Raw genomic sequence first — 26,034 nt, 5'->3', positions numbered from 1 at the left:
ATGCAGTGGCTACCTCTGCATCCCCTATTGCTACGCCCCTGCTCACAAGGGCAGGGCTCTCTCACCCTTTTGTGTCTTGGCATTTGTTTTCCATTTAATAGCTTGCACTCTGTTAGCGCTCGTTCACACCTAGGGCGTCAGGAAGTGAAAAAATAGGATCGCTCTTTAAAAGCGTTTTAAAAAGCGCAGTACACTAAATCGTAGCGCGCAGGTATGCGCCGGGAGGGAGAAAAAATGACTCACAAAATTGCAAAACACTGGCGTTTGGATTGCGATTTTCTAGATGTGAACTAAGCCATATCTATATATATATAATAGACTAAGTGCCTCAACCTTCAAACAAGAAGAAGAAGTACTTTGCATGAGAAAATGTATGCGTGCTCAAACACCAAATTTAAGGCCTCTTTTCCACGGACTGTTGAGCTGTGTTTAGCAAGCAGTTACCAGGCAGCAGTGAGCAGATACCAGGCAGCAACAAGCAGTTACCAGGCAGCAGTGAGCAGATACCAGGCAGCAACAAGCAGTTACCAGGCAGCAGCAAGCAGTTACCAGGCAGCAGTGAGCAGATACCAGGCAGCAACAAGCAGTTACCAGGCAGCAACAAGCAGTTACCAGGCAGCAGTGAGCAGATACCAGGCAGCAGCAAGCAGTTACCAGGCAGCAGCAAGCAGTTACCAGGCAGCAGCAAGCAGTTACCAGGCAGCAGCGAGCAGTTACCAGGCAGCAGCGAGCAGTTACCAGGCAGCAGCGAGCAGTTACCAGGCAGCAGTGAGCAGTTACCAGGCAGCAGTGAGCAGTTGTGAGAGTTTGAGAGCCATTTCACTGCCTATTCACAGTCCATGGAAAAGAGGCCTTACCCTAGCCAGTCTGACATTGCAAATCTGGCCTAATTGGCTATTCATGAGGCAATGCTCATGCAAATGCATGCACAAACCAATACCACAAAGCAGTCACCCTGCTACATGCTACATTAGCACTATCCGGCTTAGTGCACACCAGAGCGGTTCGGCAGCGTTTTGCGATCCACTTGCGGCTGCGGATACGCTTGGGTAATGTATTTCAATGGGCTGGTGCACACCAGAGCGGGAGGCGTTTTGCTGAAACGCATACTCCCGAGGTGAGGCATTTTTTGGATTGCGGAGGCGTTTCTGCCTCCAATGTAAAGTATAGGAAAAACGCAAACCGCTCTGAAAAACGGCAGTTCAGAGCAGTTTTGCAGGCGTTTTTGTTACAGAAGCTGTTCAGTAACAGCTTTACTGTAACAATATATGAAATCTACTACACCAAAAACACTTTACAAAACCGCAAAATGCTAGGTGAAATGCTACAGAAAAATAAGAAAAAGCGTTTCAAAATCTGCTAGCATTTTGCGGATCTGCTAGCAGTTTTTGGTGTGCTCCAGGCCTCCAGGAGCGCCACGGGGAGGATTCCCAATGCCCCCTTTTTATACAACTGGGGGGACCGCAGGGTCCCAGGCTCTCTCACTGCCTGGAAACCACAGCGGCACCCCGGAGGGGGAGGCTGGGTGGGTGGCGTGGACGACCCCCCCCCCCCCAAGTGTGGCCAGCGCCGGGGGAAGCCGTCTGCACCCACCTCCCAATATTAAAAACAGGCACTTACCTTAACGTCCATTGCGTTCTGCTACATGCGCATTAATTTGGGGGCACCACATGAGAAAGGAGAGAAGCATGGGTCACCCCGAGCTTTAGAGCTCAGGGCTGGCTCACATACAGCACTCCAGAGGGGGGGGGGGAGGACAGGCGCACTCACTCCAGGGTTCACACCACCAGAGCAAGCCATCCATCACCTGCCTCCAAAGGATACAAACTGCACAAAATGCTTTCCATGAGAAAATTAATGCGCATGTAGCAGAACCCAATGGACGTTAAGGTAAGTGGCTGTTTTTAATATTAGGAGGTGGGTGCGGACGGCTCTCCCCAGCGCTGGCCACGCTTGGGGGGGGGCGGCTGCGCCACCCAGCCTCCCACTCCGGGGTGCCGCTGTGGTTCCCAGGCAGCGAGAGAGCACTTTGCAGTATTGGTTTTTTGACCCTGCATAGTTTGGCATGCGAAAGCAAATGCATATTTGCATGAGCATTGCCTCATGAATAGCCAATTAGGCCGGATTTGCAAAGCCAGACTTGCTAGGGTTAAACTTGGTGTTTGAGCACGCATACATTTTCTCATGGAAAGCCTACTTCTTCTTGCTTCAAGGTTGAGGCACGTACTCTATTAGATAGATGCGGCGTATGCTACGACGCGGGTTGGCTAGTACATTTTATTAATCATGCTACATCTATCATTGTAATCACCAGCTCTGTAATTTGTACCAGTGTCCATATTTGATGTGTACCATTGTCTGTATCACTATGTATCCCTTGTTTGTTTTCCTACTTTGTACAGCGCCACGGAATATGTTGGCACTTTATAAATCAATAATATTAATAATAATAAAATAATAATAATAATAATAAGGGAGGTTTGGAATGGAGTGTGCCAGGGGGGGTGGGAGTTTGGGTGAGCCTCACTACTTATCTATGGAGTGCTGCTCCCCCAGCCCCCGGCTAGTACAGGATGCACCCAGGGGCTGGCGCTACCTTAGAGGCAAAGGGGGCAATTGCCCTAGGGCCCCAGAGCCAAGGTGTCTCCCCCCAACTTAACTGTTGTTCCCCGGTGCCCCTGCAGAGTCTTAGGCTGAGCCAGGTGGTGTCAGCCCCTGCCTCAGGGGCCTTGGGTGGAAATTTGACTGCAACAAAGGGTCCCTACTGCCGATTTTTGATTGGAGGGGTGTCTATTGGGGGGCCACTGGGTTAATTTTGCCTGAGGGCCCCATTGTTACTAGAACCGGCCCTGGATGCACCATCTTCTTCAGAGAAGGAATGCACTGAGCTGAATTTTCAGTTTGCCGTCCGTTTCTGGCTTGTGCAGTGCAATGCATGCTGGGACATGTAGTCAGTGGATGCGAGCCGGTTACTTATAACAACAATTTGCATAGTAGGTGGCCTCCGCACTCGCTTTATTATCAGGTGCCTCCTGTGCCTAAATGACTGTTAGTTGCCACTAATCACCGCTATTAACCTTTTGGGGACCGACGTAGTTTGAATCTATGTTGATTCAACGTCAGCGCTAACGAACCATCCCCACGCGATCGTGCGCACTGGAGAGGGGAGATTAAGCTGTCATTGAGATTAAGCATATGGCTGCTGATCATGTGATCACTATGATCGCCGGTGGATCATAGTGATCACTTACAGAGCTGCGGCGGTAGGGGAGAAAGAAGAGGATCCACTCACCTTCCTGCCGTTCCCCCAACGGTCGCGCTCCCCTCCGCTCTGGCCGGCATCCCCGCTGTATTGACGCTAAGTGCCGGGTCTTGGAAGCCAGCGAGAGCGGAGGTGTCTACAGCTGCCCATCGCTGGAGCCTGGGAGGTGAGTAAAGGCTGCTGGCGAAAGGGGGGACATCTGGAGGCAGGGGACACACAAAGCCCAGCAAGCCCTAGCAGGGATCCGGCTGCCTGACCCCCCCAAATGTGCCCCCCCCCCCCCTTGCATGTAAAATGCCTGGTCCTTAAGGGTGGGTAGGCAGCCGGTCCCGAAGGGGCCAACTATGGTGGTGCCACTGCAATTTTTACCATGGCGCATTCAGCAGCCTTTTTGCCTGCTTCCCACTCCTGAACGGGCAAATCATCTTTTTATGCCCCTAAAGTCAGGCACACAACCAGAAGCACTGGTATTTATTGAGCATTTATTTTACAGAGCCACACCGTTCCACCATGCATACACCCTGTTTCGGAGTTTGCTGTCTAGTGTGATCTTTAATTCACCTGTCCTCACTGTTGGAGATATGTTAGAGGAGAAGTAAACCTCCGATCTCTCAATGGGGAAGGGCATGAGGCTGTGTTCCCACTAGAGTGGTAAATGGACATTTTTTTCAGTCCATTTTACCGCACCACAAAACTGACAGTGAACAGATCCTATTTTATAAATAGGAGCCGGTCACACTTGCCTGTTGGATCCGTTGCAGTAAGCAGACCGCACTTCTGTGCCGTCTGTGGTTATCCTGGACCCGGGCAGGCAGATATGTTTCCCATATAGTCATATGATTGGATCGCATACGCCCTGGTCTCCAGCCAGACCACAGTGGAGAGTAGATTATTTGCCTTAAAGGGGAACCTAGTCTAAATGTAACTCTAACTGCAGGCAGGACAGACGCTAATACAGCACACTTAGAGACACTGAAGTGGAAAAAAAATGATATAATTAATTGGTTTTGTAGTACAGATAATATTAATTACTAGACCATTAGTAGTAAAGAAAATATTCTCATATTTTTATTTTCAGTTATATAGTGTTTTTTTTATAACATTGCATCATTCTCTAATATTTGCAATTTACACACTACTCAGCATTCTACATGATTTTACAGAGCAGAAAAAGAAAATATAGTGACTGGCAGTTGAAAACAAGCTTCAGGAGACAGAGCTCTCTGAAACTTTGAAAGTGGTGAAGTTCAATGGCTCTTTTGCATAGATAAAAACTGGAGTTTTTTAACTCTTCCTGCACTGGAAACAATATTAGATATATGTCTCTGCTCCTAATGTTTTATTTCTTAGCTGTACTACACATACAAATTATTATATCCTAATATTTTTTTCGTTTCAGTGTCTCTTCAAAGGTAGTTATAACATTCAAAATAAAAAATTGCGTATAATATATACAGTGTTGCCCATAATTATTCATACCCCTGGCAAATTTTGACTAAGGCTGCTTTCACAGTAAGACGTTACAGGCGCACGTTAGTGCAGCCTGTAACGCAGCCCCACCGCACAGTAATGAAAAATCAATGGGCTGTTCACAGTGCCCACGTTGCGTTACATTGTAACGCAGCACATCCGTTGAGAGTGCTGCATGCTGTGCGTTACGCGCGGCTAAGCCACGTTAGACTGCGCACATGCTCAGTAGTGTTGGGGAGGAGTGGAGAGCGGCCAGGCACATGGCTAATTAATATTCACTGCACGATGTGACGTGCAGTGTTTACTTCCTGGAGCAACCGCTCTGTGCGGCGATTGGCTGGGCGGGACCACGTGATGCCGCATGCGTCCAAGAGTACGCATCACGGCATCACGGACGCCAGAGTGAGCTGCACAACGCGGCTCACTCTGACGGCCACATCAGAGAGCACCAGGCGATGCGTTAGGGGCACTTTATGTGCCCTATAACGTCCCCTAAACACAACGTCCTGGTGTGTAAGTAGCCTTAAAGTTACTTTTATTCAACCTGCAAAAAAAATTTTTGATGGGAAACGACATAGGCGTCTCCCAAAAGATAATAGGGTGACGTACAAGAGGCATTATTGTGGAAAATAGAAAAAACAGCCGGATGCTTCTGTGACAGCCAGATTATCTTGATCAATTTTAGCCTAATCGCAGGACTTGGAAGCACTGGACCAATTAGGAATGCAGCATTTTTCTGCAAAAGTCAATTAGCGTGGTAATTTTAGACCAATCACAAGACTGAATTTCTGGTTTTCCGATAATTTTTTGTTGTCATTTTGCATTATCTGATGCAGAAAATGACAAGTAAAATATTTATTCGGAAGGAAATTGGAAAAATTAATCATCAACAATTGGCATTGGCGGATATGGGAATCTCTGTGAAAGTGTAAATGGGCAATCCACAGCGATGTTAAATACAATTCCCCCTCTGAGCTGCTACAACAACAGAAAAGTAATTGGCGGGCCGGTGAATGCCAGAACCCTGAATTACCCGGCATGCCCGCTGTAGCATTACCGCTATAGCACCGCCTAGTTTTGTGCACACAAACCACCTGCTTCGCAGACATACTCCAAGATTCATCAGGCTCGACTTGTGAAAAAGTGGTTCAAAACATCAACCTCACACATGGAGTCCAGACCTCAACCCCATACAAAATCTTAGGGATGTGCCAGAGAAGAATTTGGCAGCGTTTGAACTCTCTTGTCATCGCTCATCTTAGCTAAAAATTAAAGCAACTCTGGCTCTAATACATTTTGTAAGATTGCAAAAGCTTGTGGAAATTATGCCACGGGGACAGGCCCATTTCTAGGATCTGTGCAGCCGTGTGGCCGCCCTGAGGGCTATTGGGAGGAGGGTGCTGTAATGGAGGGGGGAGCCGCAGCCGCGGGGAGGGCAGCCCGACCTCTCCCTCCCTTCCTCTCCCCGGGCCACCCTCCGTGCTCCCCCCTCAGATGCAGAGTGATTGCAGCAGGGAAGCGCTGTAACTAGCTACCCTCCTCCCTGGTTCCAATCGCCGATCACTCACTTGCCGCTGGTCTCCTCTCTGCATACCCGGGTATACACACGCTGCTTCCTGTTTAACAGGAAGCAGCGTGTGTATACGCATCTATGCAGAGCAGGAGACCGGCGGCAAGTGAGTGATAGGCGATTGGAACCAGGGAGGTGAGTAGCTATTTACAGCGCTTCCCTGCTGCAAACACTCTGCATCTGAGGGGGGAGCACGGAGGGTGGCCCGGGGAGAGGGGTTAGGGGAGGAAGGGAGGAAGAGGTCAGGCTGCCTACCCCGCGGCTGCCCCCTCCATTATGGAGGGGGGACCTACCTACCTACCCTGTACTGGGGGGCAGCTACCTAATCTAACCTATACTGGGGCAGCTACCTAATCTATCCTATACTGGGGGGCAGCTACCTATCTAATCTATACTTGGGGGGGTACCTACCTAATCTAACCTATACTGGGGGGTGGCTACCTATCTAACCTATACTGGGGGGCAGCTACCTATCTAACCTATACTGGGGGGCAGCTACCTAATCTAACCTATACTGGAGAGCAGCTACCTATCTAACCTATACTGGGGGGCAGCTACCTAATCCAACCTATACTGGGGACAGTTACCTATGTAACCTATACTGGGGGGCACCTACCTAATCTATCCTATACTGGCGGGCAGCTACCTAATCCAACCTATACGGGGGGGGGGGGGGGTGGTAGCTACCAATCTAACCTATACTGGGGGGCAGCTACCAATCCAACCTATACTTGGGGGCAGCTACCTAATCTAACCTGTACGAGGGGGGGGGGGCAGCTACCTATCTAAACTATACTGGGGGGAAGCTACCAATCTAACCTATACTTGTGGGGCACCTACCTATCTAACCTATACTGGAGGCACCTACTTATCTAACCTGTATTGGGGGCACCTACCTACCTAGCTAGCCTATAATGGTGGCAACTATACTAGCTACCTATATTGGAGGCACCTACCTAACTAACCTATACTGGTGGCGCCTGCCTATCTAACTTATACTGGGGGCAACTATACTGGCTACCTATACTGGAGGCACCTACCTGGCTAACCTATACTGGGGGCAACTATACTGGGGCACCTATGCCTGGCTACCTATACTGGGGGGACCTATAGCCGTCTATCTACACTGGGGTACCTATTCCTGGCTACCTATACGGTGGGGACATATACTGAGTGCAACTAGACCTAGCTAACCTATACTGCGGGCACCTATACCTTATGCAGGTGGAGGTGGAGAGAGGGTATGTATAACCTAAATGACATCAATATATAAAATAATTATTTATAGAATGAAATAGAATAGAATTATTTATAGAATGAAATAAATGAATACATTGGTATCAAGATTGCCCTGTTCCAACTGTGAAATTTGCTATTCCGATGATCCATAGAGATTGCTGCAATCATGTTTAGATAGGAGGATCGCTGAAGAGTGACAACTGTCAATCAGCTTCCATTCTTTGCTTTCTGATGAAGTTGGCTTATAAATAACACAATTCAATGGATTTGGTGACATCTCCCCACTCAGTAATTCTAAATTTGTTCCATTAATAATAGGAGACACAAAGTACAAAGCGAAGTTTCTGAAACACAATGTTCCTCGATGAAATCCGCTATTTACATGATGACACGGTCAGGCATTCATGTTTCAGCTTGATACGGAACATAATTTCATCTTAGAGAGATGCGCTGAGTATCAGTTGTGGAGAAAGATGAGACTACAGTTCCTTTAAAGCAGACCTGAACTCAGAACATCATCTCTGCTCTAACAGCATAATAACCTTTACAAAGAAAATGTCTTTGTTACGCTGATACAAAACCTAAAATAAATCTGCACAGTTTCTACTTCCTGCTTTCAGGGAAGCAGACATATTGTTAACATCCTGTGCTTTCAAATGAGCTTATCTGCCATGGCAGCCAGGTGACACAGGGGAGAGATCAAATTACAGTTGTGATTAGACACAAATGAGGAGGAATTAAACAGGCTAAACTCTCTAAAACACATACAGGGTGCATTTCTCTGTTTTCCTTCTGTCCTGTGCAAGAGTTCAGGTTCAATTTAACCTCCTTGCCGGTCTAATTAATCTGGCAAGGAGGCAGCGCAGCACTTTTTTTTTATTTTTTAAATCTTGTAGCGAGCCCAGGGCTCGCTACATGATAGCCGCTGAGCGGCGGCATCCCCCCACCCACTCCGAACGCCTTCGGCGATCAGAGTACGCAGGAAATCCCGTTCAGAACGGTATTTCTTGCAGGGCTTTCCCGCTCGCCATGGCGACGGGGCGGGATGACGTCACCGACGTCATGGACGTCGGTACGTCCCAGGGAATCCCGATCCGCCCCTCAGCGCTGCCTGGCACTGATTGGCCAGGCTGCGCAGGGGTCTGGGGCGGCTCGGCGCGGCAGGTAGCGGCGAATCGGCGGCGAGCGGCGGCGAGCGGAAACTGCACGCAGCTAGCAAAGTGCTAGCTGCGTGTAGGAAAAAAAATTATGCAAATCGGCCCAGCGGGGCCTGAGAAATCCTCCTGCGCAGGTTACCCCGAGCTGAGCTCGGGATAACCGGCAAGGAGGTTAAAGGGGACCTGAAGTGGGAGGAATGGCTGGAGAGGAGGCTGCCATCTTTATTCTCTAATAGTGATAATCTCAAATTTTGTGTAATCGTAACTTCGCATTGTAATTTGCAATTTGTTTGTAAACGTAATTAGGAACCATCATTTCACAGTTTCAGGTAATTTTCCTAATGGATGACTTCAGCGATTAATAGCAAAGTCCCATACATGCTATGTATGTTAAAGCAGAAGTGACAGCCATACTATCTCTTGAAAAAAAAAGGCATTTGCCATCTTAATTCCCTCTGACTGAAGCCAATACTGATGTAATTTCCCCCCTTACTTTTTTTTTTTTTACCCTAGAAACTGCACTGTCATAGCTAGCTTGCTTTGTAAACACATGTGAGCATAGCATAGATCACATTTCGGCAGCTCACTGACCTGCCCTCAGCCAATCAGTGAGGAACAGGATGGGAGGGGTGATGACAAGCTTCCTTCTCAGCAGCTAAGGAACAGATAGAGCCAGGCTGACTGAGATAAGATTTATTACAGCAGAAACATTTCTGAATAGATTGGAGTATTTGCAATGCAGGATCAGGTTGCAGGCTGCATAATAAACACAGAACAGTGGATGAATGGAATTTGATTTTGTAGCTGACAACTCCCCTTTCACAATATTTCCCTGCTAGGTATCGATGACTTTCTCTTCGCTAAAGGAGTTGGAATGATTCCATCATTTTGTCCAGGCTCCTTGTTCCAAATGAATGTGCTCTGTATTCTGCAGTGGTGCAGAGATGGGAGGATAATGTTGCCCCACTGGTGGCCACACTTACACTGCTCAGGCATGCAGATTATAATTGGGCCTGTAAGGCCTGGCAGATCTCTCGCCTTCCTTCAGCCTCTATACCCCAATCTAATACCTTGCTCTTCACCTATACACCAAGACCCCGCGTGAATGGGAGACCAGTACGCCTACCTGACTACAGTTACCCCGCAGGACTTCAGTGTGCAAGGAATAGAGGCTGAGGTTAGCGCCTCTGATGATGCGTTAGCACGCAAAACGGCTGTCAGGCCTCACCTAACCCCCACCTGATGAAGAACCGTGATGGTTCGTAACATGTAGTGTTGCTCCACTATCAATACATGCTTTAAATAGCAAGCCTTTTGTGTGCCGCCTCTTCACTATTTTTTCTCACCTAACCCCCACTGTACGCTGCTGTATATGATGTCCATTGGAACCAAATAAAGGTGTGTTTAAGGGCACAGTGCCTCTCTTTCCTTTCCTGAATCATTGTCTATCACACTGTGAGTAGCACGTGATCCTCAGCGCCAGTGGTTCCAGTCCACCTGCCGCATCTAGTGCCAAGCTCTCTAATAGTATGGAGGCTGAGGCCGGGAAGACAGGAGTACTTCCAGCGCCCACTAAGCTAGACAAATGTGGCTGCGTAATTTCAGGCAATAGTGTGGGATGCACTTGTGGAGGAGACTACACAGACTACACAACAGGAGCAGTAGACGAGAGACAGGAAGCAAGATTGCTCAGAGCGGCCGCAGCTCTGAGCTTCCGATAACCACCACAATAAACAAGACACAATGGTTGCTCAGAGTGACCGCAGCTCTGTCCAACACCCAGAATAAGACAAGGACAGACAAACAGACAGACAGGAAGGAATGTTTGCTAATCTAATCGCTACCACAGCGATAGCAAACATCCACACAGGCACAGACAGAACAAGAAGGAGCGTAACTAATAACAAACGCTCAGGGCCGGATTTCTGGCATGGCCACATAGGCCATGGCCTAGGGCACCAGAAATTTAGGGGCGGCTCAGTGAGGGGCAGTAAAGCTGTTCTGTGCAGCCATCCCTATCTACAAGGACAGCGTTAACCCTTCGTACTCTGTGTCCTGTACTTGTGTCGTCCCTGCAAGACCTGTCAGCCTAATTCTCATGGTGACACAGTGGGTCCATCATTAACAAAATGGCAAACATAACATAAAGTTCTTAAGGAAAATATGGGTACACAAGGAAAACGATTGGCTCTTGGGTGCATGCAAAAAACTACAAATTTTATTATTATTGCTTATTAACCAAGAGACATTTACAAAAAATACACATATGTGTTATACAAATACTACAAATATCAAATACAAAAAAACACACCCATTAAAAGAATCTATTTAGCTCTGACCCCCCCCCCCCACCCTAAAAAAGCCCCCGTACACCCTATGGAGGCTGCAGTCCTCCCCCTGAGACTAGGTGCTGGTAGGGGGGGTTTCAGAGCTAGATAGATTCTTTTACTGGATGTGGTTTGTAGTATTTGTATAACACATATGTGTATTTTTTGTAAATGCCTCTTGATTAATAAGCAATAATAATACAATTTGTAGTTTTTTGCATGCACACAAGAGCCAATCATTTTCCTTGTGTACCCATATTTAGTATTTTGTTGGCATGGTGCATGCATGAAACATTGTGTAGCAACTTTTTATATCCCATGGTATTCATTTATAGGTTTGGCTTTTTTGTGTGGCTGCCCTTTTCCCATATTTTGCGCGTTCTGAAGGAAAACACAACTTATAATCTATACGCATCTTACTAAAATACTTATTGTCTGTGACATCCAATGATGGAAAGTAAGTAAAATGCTCATTGGGGCACACGGAGATAACAACCATACAGACAGTATAGTTGGCCTTGGGCGGTAAAAAGTACAAATCCGGCCCTGCAAACGCTGCTATAGTTACGTCCACAGGATCACAACTAGCAGGATCGCTAGCCAATCACTACCACAGTGATGGCTACGTCCAGAGTAGCAGGACTGGAAGGACTATGAAGTCCACAGAATCAGAACTAGCAGGAGCGCTAACCATTCTCCACCGCAGTGATGGTTGCGTCCAGACTAGCAGGACTGGAAGGACTGTGCTGTTTACCCACGCAGGAACAGCAACCGTCCACAAGCAAAGGCAAAGCAAGGCAAGACAAGGCAATTCCCCTTGAAACACAGGACCCAGAAAACAGCTATGGTAAAGCTGAACGCTGACAGGCAAGATGACAAGGGAGGAAGAGGCTTTTATATGAACACCATCTAATGAGAGCACACATGCAAATGAATGGTAATCAATCAATCCTGTGTTACTCTGACTGGAGGCTGCAGGCTGATTGCAGATGGACAGGACTCTCATTGCAAATGCATACAACATTTTGCAGCAATCTGTATGCAGGGAATTCAGCACTGTCTGGCTGCAGCTCAGCTGCCACAAGTCATAGGTGGATTTCTGAGAGCATCCCGAGCTGCTCTGAACCGCAGAGTGATTGCAGATGGCAATGACACTCATCGCGAACGCACCCAAAACTATACACCTGAATGCATGGAGAAATCAAAACTGCCTGGTTGCAGTTCCACTTCCACCAACAGGACATGCTACAGGAGAGATCCTGACAGGGCCTTTTAAAACCCAGAGGAGGGCACATTGTGGCAAGAGCCGCATGCAGGTGTTTGCAAGGCTGCCTTTTATACAACCTTAGTGTTATTATATGTCTAAATGATCAGATCAGTTGTGGTGATAATTATACAGGAGGTTTGACGTGCAGCCCCAATATCACTCAGTAGGTGGCGCACTCCGGCTCTCAAAGACCCAATCCTTTAAACAGGAAGTACTGCAGCAAATACCGTATGTCAGGAGCCCTGTAAGTTATACCAAAAAAGTGATTGAACAAGAGCAGTCATCACTCATGGATCTGAAGCGACAATGTGACAACATGATGATGAGGCAAAACGTGGAAATATAAATTATTTTGACTGCAGTGGGGAAAAGAACTGGCTGTGTTTCACTGTCTCAGAAAACTAGATATACTTTGCTTAGTAGATTGTTAGGCCTATACATGCTATCATCACCAAAATTGCCATGTGTACTAAAGGGAATACCGGTAACTGGTACATTTTTTTTGCATTTTTAAAGGGACACTTAAGTCAAACAAAAAAAGTGAGTTTTACTCATCTGGGGCTTCCAATAGCCCGCTGCAGCTATCAGGTGCCCTCGCTATCTCCCTCCGATCCTCCTGGCCCCGCCGGCAGCCACTTCCTGTTTCGGTGACAGGAGCTGACAGGCTGGGGACGCGAGTGATTCTTCGCGTACCTGGCCACAATAGCGCCATCTATGCTGCTATAGCATATATCATATACCATATAGCAGCATAGAGGGTGCTAATGTGTCTGGGAACGCGAAGAATCACTCGCGTCCCCAGCCTGTCAGCTCCAGTCACCGAAACAGGAAGTGGCTGCTGGTGGGGCCAGGAGGATCGGAGGGAGATGGCGAGGCCCCCGAACAGCTGCAGGGGGCTATTGGAAGCCCTAGGTGAGTAAAACTCATTTTTTTTGTTTGACTTAAGTGTCCCTTTAAAATAAATTTTCTCAAAAACGACAAGGTCTTTTTGAAAAAAGTTTTTTGACTTTCTCCCGCTATTCCCTAACATTCACGGCAATTTTTTTTTTATATAATTTATTGAAGAAAAGCAAACACTTCCATTAACAATCATCATTTACAAAAAGCAGAAAACAGTACTCTCTTCCTCAAAATTCGATAATAAACAAATCACAAAACAAAATCAACCCAAAAACAGTCTTCACCCCCCTCCTCCTTTCATTTTACAAATAGACCCTCACCCTATAGTCACAGCAGTTATGGTGATGTATGGGGGCGTCTTTGCAATCAGCCGCTAAAGGTCGCGTTGTTGTGCAATAACAGTTCCTGATTACGGTTACAAACTAAATGAATTATGATCTTTCTCAAGATTTTGCATTAAAGCGGTTCTGAGATGAAAAACTAACTATAACAAGTAACTTGTCTATATATCTTGAAATTCAGTATGATTGCGCTCTCAGTATAGATCTCATACATCCACCTCTCCCCCCTTCATGGACTCACTCACCAGATGTGGTGGTCTATTAAAAGACCAAGCAGCGCTTTCGGGGTATATGGCCCCCCGTTGCCTCACGATCTCACTGGTTCCACTCCTCAGTAGGTGTAGACTTTCCCAGTCCGTGTTGAGTAAGGTCCTTGGGTTGTAGAGTATATGAAAAAAAGAGAAATGGGAAGACCAGCTTCCTATCGTGTAATCCAGTTTATTTTAAAAAAGTTAAAAACTTAATCAAAAGTTCATAAGAGCCAGCATCGAAAAAATACACCTCTCGGCATGAGTAGGAATCAGTTACAGGCGGCCGCCTATAGCCCGCTTTACCCTTCAGTGTATAAGTGTCTGCTGCTCGAATGCCGCTGAGACTGCCGCTGAGACGCCCCTTATACACTGAAGGGTAAAGCGGGCTATAGGCGGCCGCCTGTAACTGATTCCTACTCATGCCGAGAGGTGTATTTTTTCGATGCTGGCTCTTATGAACTTTTGATTAAGTTTTTAACTTTTTTAAAATAAACTGGATTACACGATAGGAAGCTGGTCTTCCCATTTCTCTTTTTTTCATATACTCTACAACCCAAGGACCTTACTCAACACGGACTGGGAAAGTCTACACCTACTGAGGAGTGGAACCAGTGAGATCGTGAGGCAACGGGGGGCCATATACCCCGAAAGCGCTGCTTGGTCTTTTAATAGACCACCACATCTGGTGAGTGAGTCCATGAAGGGGGGAGAGGTGGATGTATGAGATCTATACTGAGAGCGCAATCATACTGAATTTCATTGCATAAAGCTGGATATAACCCAGAACTTTGACTGCAGCACTTGGTGGAAACATATGTGGACTCTAAACAAACTGATACCACATTGTTATTTTTTAAACTGTGAATCATTGGAGAGCGAGCGCTGTTATATTCATTCATTGTCTATATATCTTATCTAAAGTTTACACAGCAAATCTGTCTGCATACAGCTTTAATAGAATATGATTATTTCTTCCTGTGATACAATGACAGCAGCCATGTTTGTAAACATTACACAAAAGCAGGCTTATCTGTATCTTCTGTGAAAAAAAACAACCTAAACCCCGTCCCTCCTCCCCTCTGCCTCTAAAAAATCTCTGGCTAGTAATACCTCCCCCTCCTCCTGCCCAGACTGAGCTCCCATGAGCCCTTGCTAATGTCTGAAAATGCCTTGGCTCTCTGGAGAAGCTGTGGGCGAGGCTTGTTTAGTTTATAGGGAATTAGAGTATTAAAGCAAAAACAAAAAAGTATTTGGCTTGAGGAATGCCCTATAAATAATAGGAAAGGAACACAATTATGCAATGAGTAAAAGTTCACCTCGGATCCACTTTAAGCATTGAGAATATGATGTGAAATTCGCTCTCATCACTAATAATTGTTTGTTTTATTTTTTACAGCGATCTGCTTGCGTTTTTGCATCTGCAATTTGCAGTGATTGACTTGCTCTGAACATATTTGACCCTTTATGAATTTTCCTGCCCTCCTTCTGCTGCTTGAATTGTCTTTACCTTGGAGGACTGGGAATGTATCATGAATTAGTGAGACAATAAAGTAGGAAGTAACCATACATTGATAAAATATTTAAAAACAGTTTAAGGGCCCATTCACTTTAGGAAATCGCAGAACGCTAGCGATTACCAGTAGCGTTTTGCGGGAGTGATTTGTCCGAGATAAACGTGGAAAAATCACTGGACGAATTAGCGTTTTGGGAGCGATCGAGATTAGTGGGTCCATGCATGCTAATCATGATCACTCCAGAATCGCCAGCAAACTGCTGCAGGCAACTCGTTTGCGATTAGCGATAATTGCAACATGATCGCGGTAGTGAGAACACTGCCATATGGTAGAATAGGAGTAGCTTTTTGTAAAAATGATAGCGGTTTGCGGTTAGCGGGAATCGCGCAATTCCCGCTTAGATGTGAACGGGGCCTAAAGTGAAGGTAAGAGATTGCAGCTGTATCGTGCCCACGCAGACTCCATCAGATGCTCCTGGCCCCGCTGTCAGCCACTTCCGGTTTCGGCGACAGGAGCCAACAGGCCGGGAATGCGAGTGATTCTTCGCGTTCCCGGCCACAATAGCGCTCTCTATGCCGCTATATACTACATACTATAGCAGCATAGAGGGTGCTATTGTGGCCGGGAACTCGAAGAATCACTCGCGTTCCCGGCCTGTCGGCTCCTGTCGCCGAAACCGGAAGTGGCTGACGGCGGGGCCAGGAGCATCTAATGGAGTCTATGTAGGCACAATACAGCTGCAGGGTCTGCTGGAAGCCCCAGGTGAGTAAAACTCATTTTTTTACAGAGACTTAAGTGTCCCTTTAAAGGACACTCTAGGCGAAAATAAACTAATGAAATAAACAATTGTATCTATTTTCTTTCTCCTAAAATGACTTTTTAAGATATACCACAGTTTTATTTTATGTTTAAATCTACTTTTTAAGTTTTGACTGTTTTATTGTTTTTGCTCAATGACACATTCATTGGAGTCTGCCAGAGCTAAAATCTATGAACTGTCGAGCCCTTTTATCTCTTTCCTGCTCTCAGAAGCCATTTTCTGCTAGGAAAGTGTTTTATAGTTGGAATTTCTTATCAGTGAGGGTCACACTGTAGTCACTTCCTGTCTGAGTCAGCCACTTACATACCTGATATTTAACTATTTCAGGCAGAGAAATAAAAAAAAAAGGAACACTGTACATACACATGTGTATCTCATCACGTCACATATCACCTTGGGTACCCTTTAAATACTATTCCTCCTTGAGTTGTCGTAACTATAAGAGGGAGAAGTAATTTGGGGTCCGGCAATCGTTGGATCCCTGAATTACACTTGCTCAGGCCACGGACTATTGCATTACTGCCAAGCTTCCGCGCTACATGGCGCAAGGTGGGCGCCAAAAAGCCCTGCTTCATGCATGGCGGGCTTTGCTATCAACCACTAAAAATTGGCACGAAATCAAACCAAATTACGAACGAGTTATGCAAAAATGAATTGAATTTCCAATTCATAATTTCGTGTTGCTGTAATCCTGAAATTTTACCCTAAATTTTGCATAACCATAATTAGCATAATATCACCATCACTACAATGGCTATCATTCATAAAGCTTTACTGCATTCAGTAATGCAGGAAACAGCTGACTTTACGGAGCGCTTAGGAAAATGTCAATTCATAAAGGCTGTTACCGCAGGAAAAGCAGTGAGGTAAATTACTGACTTGTGCAGTAATTACCTCAACACATGTCAGTAAATGTCAATTCATAAAGATTAGAGCAGGCGGTAATGGCACGGAACAATATCGCCTGCTTTGACGAGGTGATAAAAGATCGATAATGAAGACTCACAAGCAGAAGCAGTGAGATCTCCCCAGGCAGCAGCAGTGAGAGCAGAACAAACAAGGCTTCCCCTAAATACCTTAAGGTGGCCATTAACAGTCCAATTTCTAGTGAAAAATCGTTAGAGCGATCAGAAATTCTGATCGGATGAAAAATCATTCACTACACCATCAACTAACCAATCATTGCTTCCGATCTATCACAACCAACAAGAAAATCCAAATTTTGGTTCGACGAAAATTCAGTCGGATGATTGTTTTTATAATCGTTCGTTATCGATTGTGTCCATCAACTGAGATGATTTACAACCAATCCGATTAGAATTTCTGATCGCTCGAACGATTTTTCGCTAGAAAATGTAACGTTAATGGCCAATGTATTTCACATGGCAAAGCCTGCCATGAGTAAAGTTTCTTGAAGTTCTTCTACGCAGTGTCAATTAAATAGATTGTTAAAGGGGAACTGAAGTAAGAGGTATACGGAGGCTGCCATATTTATTTCCTTTTAATCAATACCAGTTGCCTGGCAGCCCTGCTGGTCTATTTCTCTGCAGTACAGTAGTATCTGAATAACACCAGAAACAAGCATGCAGCTAGTCTTGTCAGATCTGACTTTAAAGTCTGAAACACCTGATCTGCTGCATGCTTGTTCAGGGGCTATGGCTAATAGTATTAGAGGCAGATGATCAGCAGGGCTGCCAGGCAACTGGTATTGCTTAAAAGGAAATAAACATGGCAGCCTCCATATACCTCTCTCTTCAGTTCCCCTTTAAAGGGAACCAGAGATGAACGATTCACACAAAATAAACATATCAGTTGATAGCTTGTAAAGAATAATTGCTCTACCTGATAATTTCTCCGCTCTGGTGTGCCTTTTTGAGTGTTTTTTATCCATTATTGCTCCAGGAAATATCCAATATGGCCGCCGGCTCATATTCCTTCTGCTTCCGGGGTATGAGTTGTTCTGGATGTGCTGTCTAGGCTATATGAGACTATAGACAAGCAGGGCTGCTGTAGGCTTTCATCTGTGTGCTTTCAACTTCATATTCTGGTATGCTGTGTGGCTGCCTGTAGGAAGTGTCTCTCATAGTAATGAAACTGCATACAGTAGATAATAATGATGACAGGCTGCACAGACAGAGCACACAGATCACACAGCCACACTTGTCTGTTAGACAGAGATTTTTCTTGCAGCAGCAGCCCCTCCCATGTCAGCAGAGCTCTCAGTATGTAAAGCAGGAAATCTGATCCAGGAGGGGGAAGGCTTGGGCTTGAAAAGACTCCACAGAAGAGTGACTCAGCTATAATGATTCCAGGTCAAACCTCGACTGAATAGTCTGTGGATTCTTATCACAGTTGATAACAGATAGATTAGACTGAGAAGAATAAAACTAAAAGCAGGGTAGGTGTTTACTGTCATGTTCCCACTGATAAATGTAATAAAATACATGAGGGTGCTTCGTCTCTGGTTCTCTTTAAGAAAGACTAATAGACAGATAAAGAGCAGATTCAGGGCAAGCAGAGGCAGTATAACAAAACATGCACATCTAAAGGGAAGTTAGGATGCCTCTTATAATATAATGCTGTCTCTGCACGGAAAAATGGAAACATTCAGGCAGCTACTTTTATGATGTTATCGGCAGCGGTAAATCCCTGCACTTCTATCGCAGCTGTGACATTTTTTATGAAATAGCACACAAAAGTCTAAAATATTCGGTATTTTCCCGACCAGATTTTTTTTTTTTTACCACACAGCCTTTTATGAATGATAGCCAATGAATTCCTAGAGGATTCCACAAATCAATTCCAGTGAATGCAAACACATCTGCCTATGCAGATCAATGAAAGAAACCCACCATCCAAGCCACAGTCAGAAATCACAGACGTAGAATGGTAAATTTCATGGCATGGAATAGCATACGGGATTCCATCTAAGCAGTATTCCCCGTCAGCCCGCAGCAGAATCCACGGCAATAAGTGCACAGTGTTTACACTCGTACTTCTTTCATGTCTGAAGGATGGAAATTGATACCGTCACCATCTGGTCAACTTCCTTCTCAGATGAGTGACAGATTCAGAATTTCATTACAGCTCCTCGCTCAGCTTATTTGCTGCTTTGACTAATAGCTGGAAGGAGAGCTATACCGTGTTTTCAATGTCTAGACGATTGGAGTTATTATTCTGAAGTGTATCTCAAAGTCCTATTTGATGTGACTTTTACATTTTTTTACTTCCTTGTTGCACAATATTTCCATGTTGGTATTTCATACAGAGGTTTATAGATCCTCTCTGTCACCCAGGACCCACAGAGTATGATTGAAGAGCTCAAAGTGAAATTCTACTCCTCCTCAGAGACTCTGACCTCCAAAAGTACAAGGCAGGACTGCAGAACTAATCAGGTCAATGGTACCTCACCTGAAAGCTCAAGAAGTCTTGTCATAGGCAGACTAAATAGCACAGTGGTGGTGTCACCACCTTCTAACCAAGAGGTTGAGTGTTCAATTCTAGTTCATATACATTATTACAGGAGTGTGGACTAAGGTAATCTATGGACCGAGAAAACACAATGGAGACACAAACCAGGCCAATAGTACAGTAAGGCAACACACCAAAACAGGTAGGAAGTAATAGAGTGACTCACACATTTCTATTTGCAGTAATAATGCAACCACCAATAAGGCTTACGGAAGATTTCCCACCCCAGTGCGGGTTTGTGTGGATCCTCAGAAGGTCGCACTCCCGGTAGTTAGGTAGATCACAACTAAAAACATGCAAAAAATACAGCCTCCTGACAGAGATGTAATCAATGCTATTGGTGGGTGGAGGCAATCCAGTTCAAACTCCTGACTCTTTAACATACAAAGCCCTCCACGAGTTGTCTCCTCCATACATCTCCTCACTAATCTCAAGATATTGTACCCCCCCCCCCGCCCCCAACCTTCGCTCCTCCCAAGAAATTCTCCTGGCCTCTAAGCTGATCACCTCCTCTCATGCTCGAATCCAGGACTTTACACAAGCATCATCCCCTATCTGGAACTCTCTTCCACAGCCTGTACGTCATGCTCCAAACCTGGACATCTTCAAACGCACTCTTAAAACACACCTTTTCAGACAAACTTATAACATTCTATAGCCCTTATTTACTTATCTGTCACAATGTAATCAGAGGCAAAGGGTCACTGCCTCATCCATCCTCCACCCCCTTACCTAGTGTGTCCCCAACTACCCATTAAATTGTAATCTCGCAAAGGCAGGGTCCTCCTCCTAATGTTTACTCGTTTTGTAACAATATTTGTGCTGCTTGGAACTCTGCTGTACATTTCTTAGTTGTATCTATATTCCCCTTGTCGTCTTATTGTGCTATGAAAGCGCTGTGGAATATGTTGGCGCTATATAAATAAAAAATAATAATAATATAATAAAATAAAAACTGTTTAAAATGTTTATGGTTGGCTTACATCTGCAGGAGATCTCAAAATGGCCATTATGACCAGAGTTGGGACCAGGTCCTCCAGAACCCAAGGCTGAGACCCCAAAGTGCGCCCCTCCATCCCTCCCACCCCAGCGATCCTACACTGATTGCAATTAGACTAAGAGGCGCCCCAGGGCCCCCAACACCTTAATCTCCAGTTATCTGGCTTGCAGTCACTGCCATGTATCCCCTTTTCTTATTTCTTTCTGCTTCAAACACAATTAGGAATGACAGCTGAATTCTGCTGAATTCTTACACTGCGCCCTGAGGCTGGAGCCTCTCCAGCCTATGCCTCGGCCCGGCCCTGATTATGACTATACTTTCAATAACTTATTGAAAAAAGTAATGTCAGACAACACGTTTTGCGGGGTATTTCCTGCTTCTTCAGGTCAGTGGCAGCCACAAGAATGTGCCTAATAGCAAACATAATTCATATATAAATGAATACATATAGGCTCTCCTCTTGTATAAAAAGACTATTCTGACGTAAGAAATCTTCAGTTCATAGTTCTCTCAAACACTATATTAGTAAATAAGTCATCAATAAATAGATCAATAACTACTACACAAATGGGCCATACTCATTTGGCATTTCTGTATGGGCGAATACACAACCAGACACATAATTACTTAGCTCTGATCAGGACCTCTCAATGAGATTAGCCTTCTGGGTAGCAGGAAAAAAGGGTGCCAGCTGAGGGTGGATGAAACGGGCACTGCCATAGACTTTAATGCAATTATTGTTAATACGTCGAAAAAAAAAAGCAGAGAAAAAGGCGCTGCGATAAATATCGTTAACAACATTGGAAGATTAAAGTTTTTGAAGTATGTTATCATTTTAGAAGCTTAGGCACCACCTGGGCAGCAGTTAGTTTTAGGTAACATCAGGGTGGGTGGTTAGGGTTAGGCACCACTGGGGGGAGTGGTTAGGGTTAGGCACCACCGGAGGGAGTGGTTAGGGATAGGCACCACCGGGGGGAGTGGTTAGGGTTAGGCACCACTGGGGGGAGTGGTTAGGGTTAGGCACCACTGGGGGGAGTGGTTAGGGTTAGGCACCACTGGGGGGAGTGGTTAGGCACCACCGGTGGGGTGGTTGGGGTTAGATGCCACCAGGGGAGTGGTTAGTTTTAGGCACCACCAGGGGAGGGTTCTGTGTAAGAGTAGGGTTGGGTTAGGATGTATTGTTGAATTACCTAACACTTTTTAACATATCTTTTAGTTATTATTTCCTGACTGTTTTAACAACGGTATTTATCGTCAACCAAGTTTGACAATGATGTTTATTGTAATCATATTTCGTTATCCAGCCGGGCCCTTTTTTCACTGCGCCCTTTTTTCATGCACCCGCCTTGTGGTTGATCAGGGCAACGAAGTTTCAAGGCTTTTTCACATTTCACATTTTGCTGCACACCCTCTTCCTGCACTCCCCCAGCTCAGTGTGCACATGCAGACTATAGCACAGAAGAAGCTGAGCTCCCCCCTCAGTGCTATATTCCAGTGCTGTGGAGCCACAAAGGGGGTCAGAAGGAGGCACAGTGGGACAGAAGGGGAGGGGGGCAGAGGTAGCACAAGGGGACAGAAGGAGGAGCAGGTGCCAGAAGGAGTCACAAAGGGGGACAGAAGAAGGCACAGGGGGACAGAAGAGGGGGGGGCAGAGGTAGCACAAGGGGACAAAAGGAGGAGCAGGTGCCAGAAGGAGTCACAAAGGGGGACAGAAGGAGGCACAGGGGGACAGAAAGAAGTGGGGGGGGGGGGGCAGAGGTAGCACAAGGGGACAGAAGGAGGAGCAGGGGCCAGAAGGAGCCACAAAGGGGGACAGAAGGAGGCACAGGGGGACAGAAGAGGGGGGGCAGAGGTAGCACAAGGGGACAAAAGGAGGAGCAGGTGCCAGAAGGAGTCACAAAGGGGGACAGAAGGAGGTACAGGGGGACAGAAGTGGGGGGGGGGGCAGAGGTTGCACAAGGGGACAGAAGGAGGAGCAGGGGCCAGAAGGAGTCACAAAGGGGGACAGAAGGAGGCACAGGGGGACAGAAGGAGGCACAGATAAATGAACAGCTGAGCAGAGATGGCACGGGGAGGACTGAAGGAGGTACAAGGGACAGAAGGAGGCACAAAGGGATACAGATGGAGGCACCATCGGGGAACAGAGGGAGGCACAGGGTGACAGAAGGATGCACATGGTAGGGAGGGGGGAAGGGTGGCACACAGGGACACAGCAGAGGCTGCCTGCAATTTACACTATCGGGACCTTGTGATGTTTGCTCTCCAGGGGTGGTGACACTGCTTTTGGTGACGCTGCTGCTTTTCAAGACACCAAACTTCCTGTGGCTGCAGAGACAGGTAATCAAACACCACTGGGAGGTGGGGCTTATTTCAGGGGCAGGGCTTCATTTGGGATTGGGGCTTTATCCAGGAGCATGGAACCCCCCAGGACTAATGGCAATCCAGGCAATGGCCTAGAAAAGCAGTCCTAACTCAGGGGGCTTATCTATGGATACATGGAATCAACAATTTCTGCTTTCTGGAGATGTTATGTATATCTCCTGGCTTTATATATCTACTATGGCCATATTCAGAATCAGCACATCATTGTGGTATTTTCATAGTACAAACTCTTACAGCTGAAACGGATTATACAAAGGATCCGCCCATGCAATTGCTAGGTTACTGGCATATCAGACCCAAAATATGCCCTTGACATTAATCCATTTTCACAGCGGCTTGCGGCACAGTACCGAAATAACATATCACATTAGGTATTATTTTGAGCTATCGCCAAACTATATTAACATGCTAATTTCACACCGTTCATTTCAGTTCCAATCAGACGTCCCTAACGTACCCAGCAATTACCTTAAAAAGCCGGGAATAAAACAATAGCAAAATGATCAGCTCGGCTAAAACAGCTCCTGCCCAAAAATATCATTTTATTTTTCTGTAAATCAGAGCATCATTATTCTGTTAATAACACGTCCTAGAACTCGGTAACGACGAGGAACTGCTATATTTCGGCTGGCAAAGCCTAATGATTGCGTCTGCTTTGGCGTGACGCGAGTGTCACAGCTTTTTCTGTCTCGATGCGCGCTGAATTCCAATGGGTCTGGGGAAAAGTAGGAAGTGCAAATTCCTCCCAAATACCTCTTCTTTTGTTCGGCTCTCAATGCCACGATTACATCATATGGCGCAGCGCTGGGAGACGCTCGCTACAACGCGTGTCGGGTTCAATGTCTGGCGATCGCAATCTGAAGCTCAGTGCAGGCGCGTCAGTCAGCCCAGACAATAAGTCATGCAAATTGATACACATTAGAAGAAGATTTTCATTACTCCATCGTCACGCCGGCAAAATATAAAATAATACATTGATTTTGTTGGCTGGGCGTCATACGGTTCAATGTGTCTCGGAGAAAATGAAACAGAGTTATTTTCGTCTCTGGCGAGCAGAAAGATATTCAGCGATTTCGGAGAATGAAGCCATTTTTGTTTAGCGTTTGGCTGGAATCATTTGGCTCATAGTTCCATAATGACTCTTATACAAAAAAAAAAAAACAAAGGGAGAGACGACAACATCACAAGTCAATTGTTGTGTTTGCAGAAGAACAACGAGCAAGCGATTGTAGCGTGGAGAGCTCTGTGGAGTGCCATTATTAAATGGCACTTACCTGGAGAGTTCAAGCCTTTTTTGGGAGAGCAATAACTTGTTTTCTCTCTTGACAGCTTACAGATATGATGTTGCAAAATATTGTGAATTTTATTCCAAGCTCCGAGGTGCAGAATCGTTACTGCTGCATACATTTGATAAAGGCATCCGCTGAAAAGGGTGCAAAAAATTCATATAGTAAAAATATTGGTAATGGTTACCGATATTTTACTATAAACCTACCCTAACGCTACTCTCACACAGAACCGTCCCTCTACCAATGCCTAACCCTGAAGGTTGCCATACATTAGGCGACTTGGTTGCCAATCGACCATCCAATTCGATTATTATAATCGAATTGGATAAAAATTTGTGCTGCCAAGTGCATGCTCGATCGACAAAGCGATAAATTTCGGGACGGAAATTGGCCGCATGGTCGATCACGCATGCCACTAGGTGTCGGGCCGAAGTTGGTTGGTCGGGTGTGTGGCGGTATGGTGGCCGATTTCGGAACGAATGACGAGGCGGCAAAACCCCCGCCGCTGCAATGTATAAATGTGCCCCCTATGTGTGCATTTATACGTTACCTGTCCTGTAGCAGCCTCTGCGCAATGTCCCGTAACCTCCGGGCGGCTCTCCGTACATGTTAATGGCGCATTGCGTCTGGCGTCAGACGCTATGCGCCGATGTCAGACGCTATGCGCCAGTGGTGTGTACGAAGAGCCGCCCTGAGGTTACGGACATCGCGCGGAGGCTGCTACAGGACAGGTCACGTATAAATGCACACACGGGGGGAGGGGGGGGGCAGATTATTCATTTGTGGAAGCAGCGGTGCCGATTCCCTGAAGAATATCATGCTGAATTCGGATGGGAATCGGCCTGTAGTATATGGGCAGAGTCAACAAAAAGACAAATGTATCTCTAATCAGATTCAATTACAGATAAGTTTGTCTCTTTGTCGAATCTGCCCATAATCGTTAGGTCTATGGGCACCTTCAAGGTGGACTCTAATGATCCAATCTTTTTCATCCAATTTTACCAAATCTATGTAGTAGAAAGGTGAATTCAGTGAATGTATTGAATGGATAATTTAGGCAGTTTCTTATATTGCATAGAAACGGTAAGTGGATGAAAAAGATTGGATCATAAGGCCTGGTTGTGCCTGACCTTAAACCCCTGCACGGTTGTGCCTAACCTTAACACCCCCCTCGGGATGCCTAACCTTATTGCTCCCTCCCGCCAATGCCTAACCCTATCACGCCCATGTGATTCCCTTCCCAGACATGTGAAGGAGCGGGCCACTCATTGCAGCTTTACTATGGGCAAGGACGGTCCTGAATAGCAGGGCGGAGAGATGTGGCAGCCAGCCAGCCAATCAAATGTTCTGGAATGCAAAAACTATAGTGACAAAGCCAGCAACATAGACCTAGCTGCATACTCAAGCTTGCCACCCCTCAGGTTAAAGGGAACCCCGATCTATCTCCACATGCCATGGCACAACCACCTGGAGGCAATCTATAAAAAACAAAAGGGAAACAAAACTGCTAAAAAGCATAATACTGTATATAGTCACAGAGGTATGAAAAAACACCAGTATATAAATAAATACTTAGATATGCTTTGGAGCAATATGTACTAAATACAGAAACTAAACTTTAACTCCCTATTCAGGCCAGATGTGCCCTTGGCACCCAATGGTTTGATCCACCATGCCTCCCTTCATAACAGTTGTTTCTAATGATCAAGTTGGTTGGACTCCATTGTTCACCATCAGGCGTAAATGTGAAACCCCATGCCTATGTCAAAAAATG

General features: G+C 45.9%; 1 protein-coding gene across 1 annotated transcript in view; it reads left to right on the top strand.

Annotated features, from left to right (window-relative positions):
- Positions 1-26,034, top strand: part of C10H10orf90 (chromosome 10 C10orf90 homolog) — a 922,956-nt gene that overhangs the window by 592,610 nt on the left and 304,312 nt on the right. The window lies entirely within an intron of this gene.

The sequence above is a fragment of the Hyperolius riggenbachi genome, chromosome 10, assembly GCF_040937935.1.
Source record: "Hyperolius riggenbachi isolate aHypRig1 chromosome 10, aHypRig1.pri, whole genome shotgun sequence".
NCBI lineage: Eukaryota > Metazoa > Chordata > Amphibia > Anura > Hyperoliidae > Hyperolius > Hyperolius riggenbachi.
The sequence above is the reverse complement of the archived record's forward strand: the minus strand, read 5'-3'. Positions and strand labels throughout refer to the sequence as shown.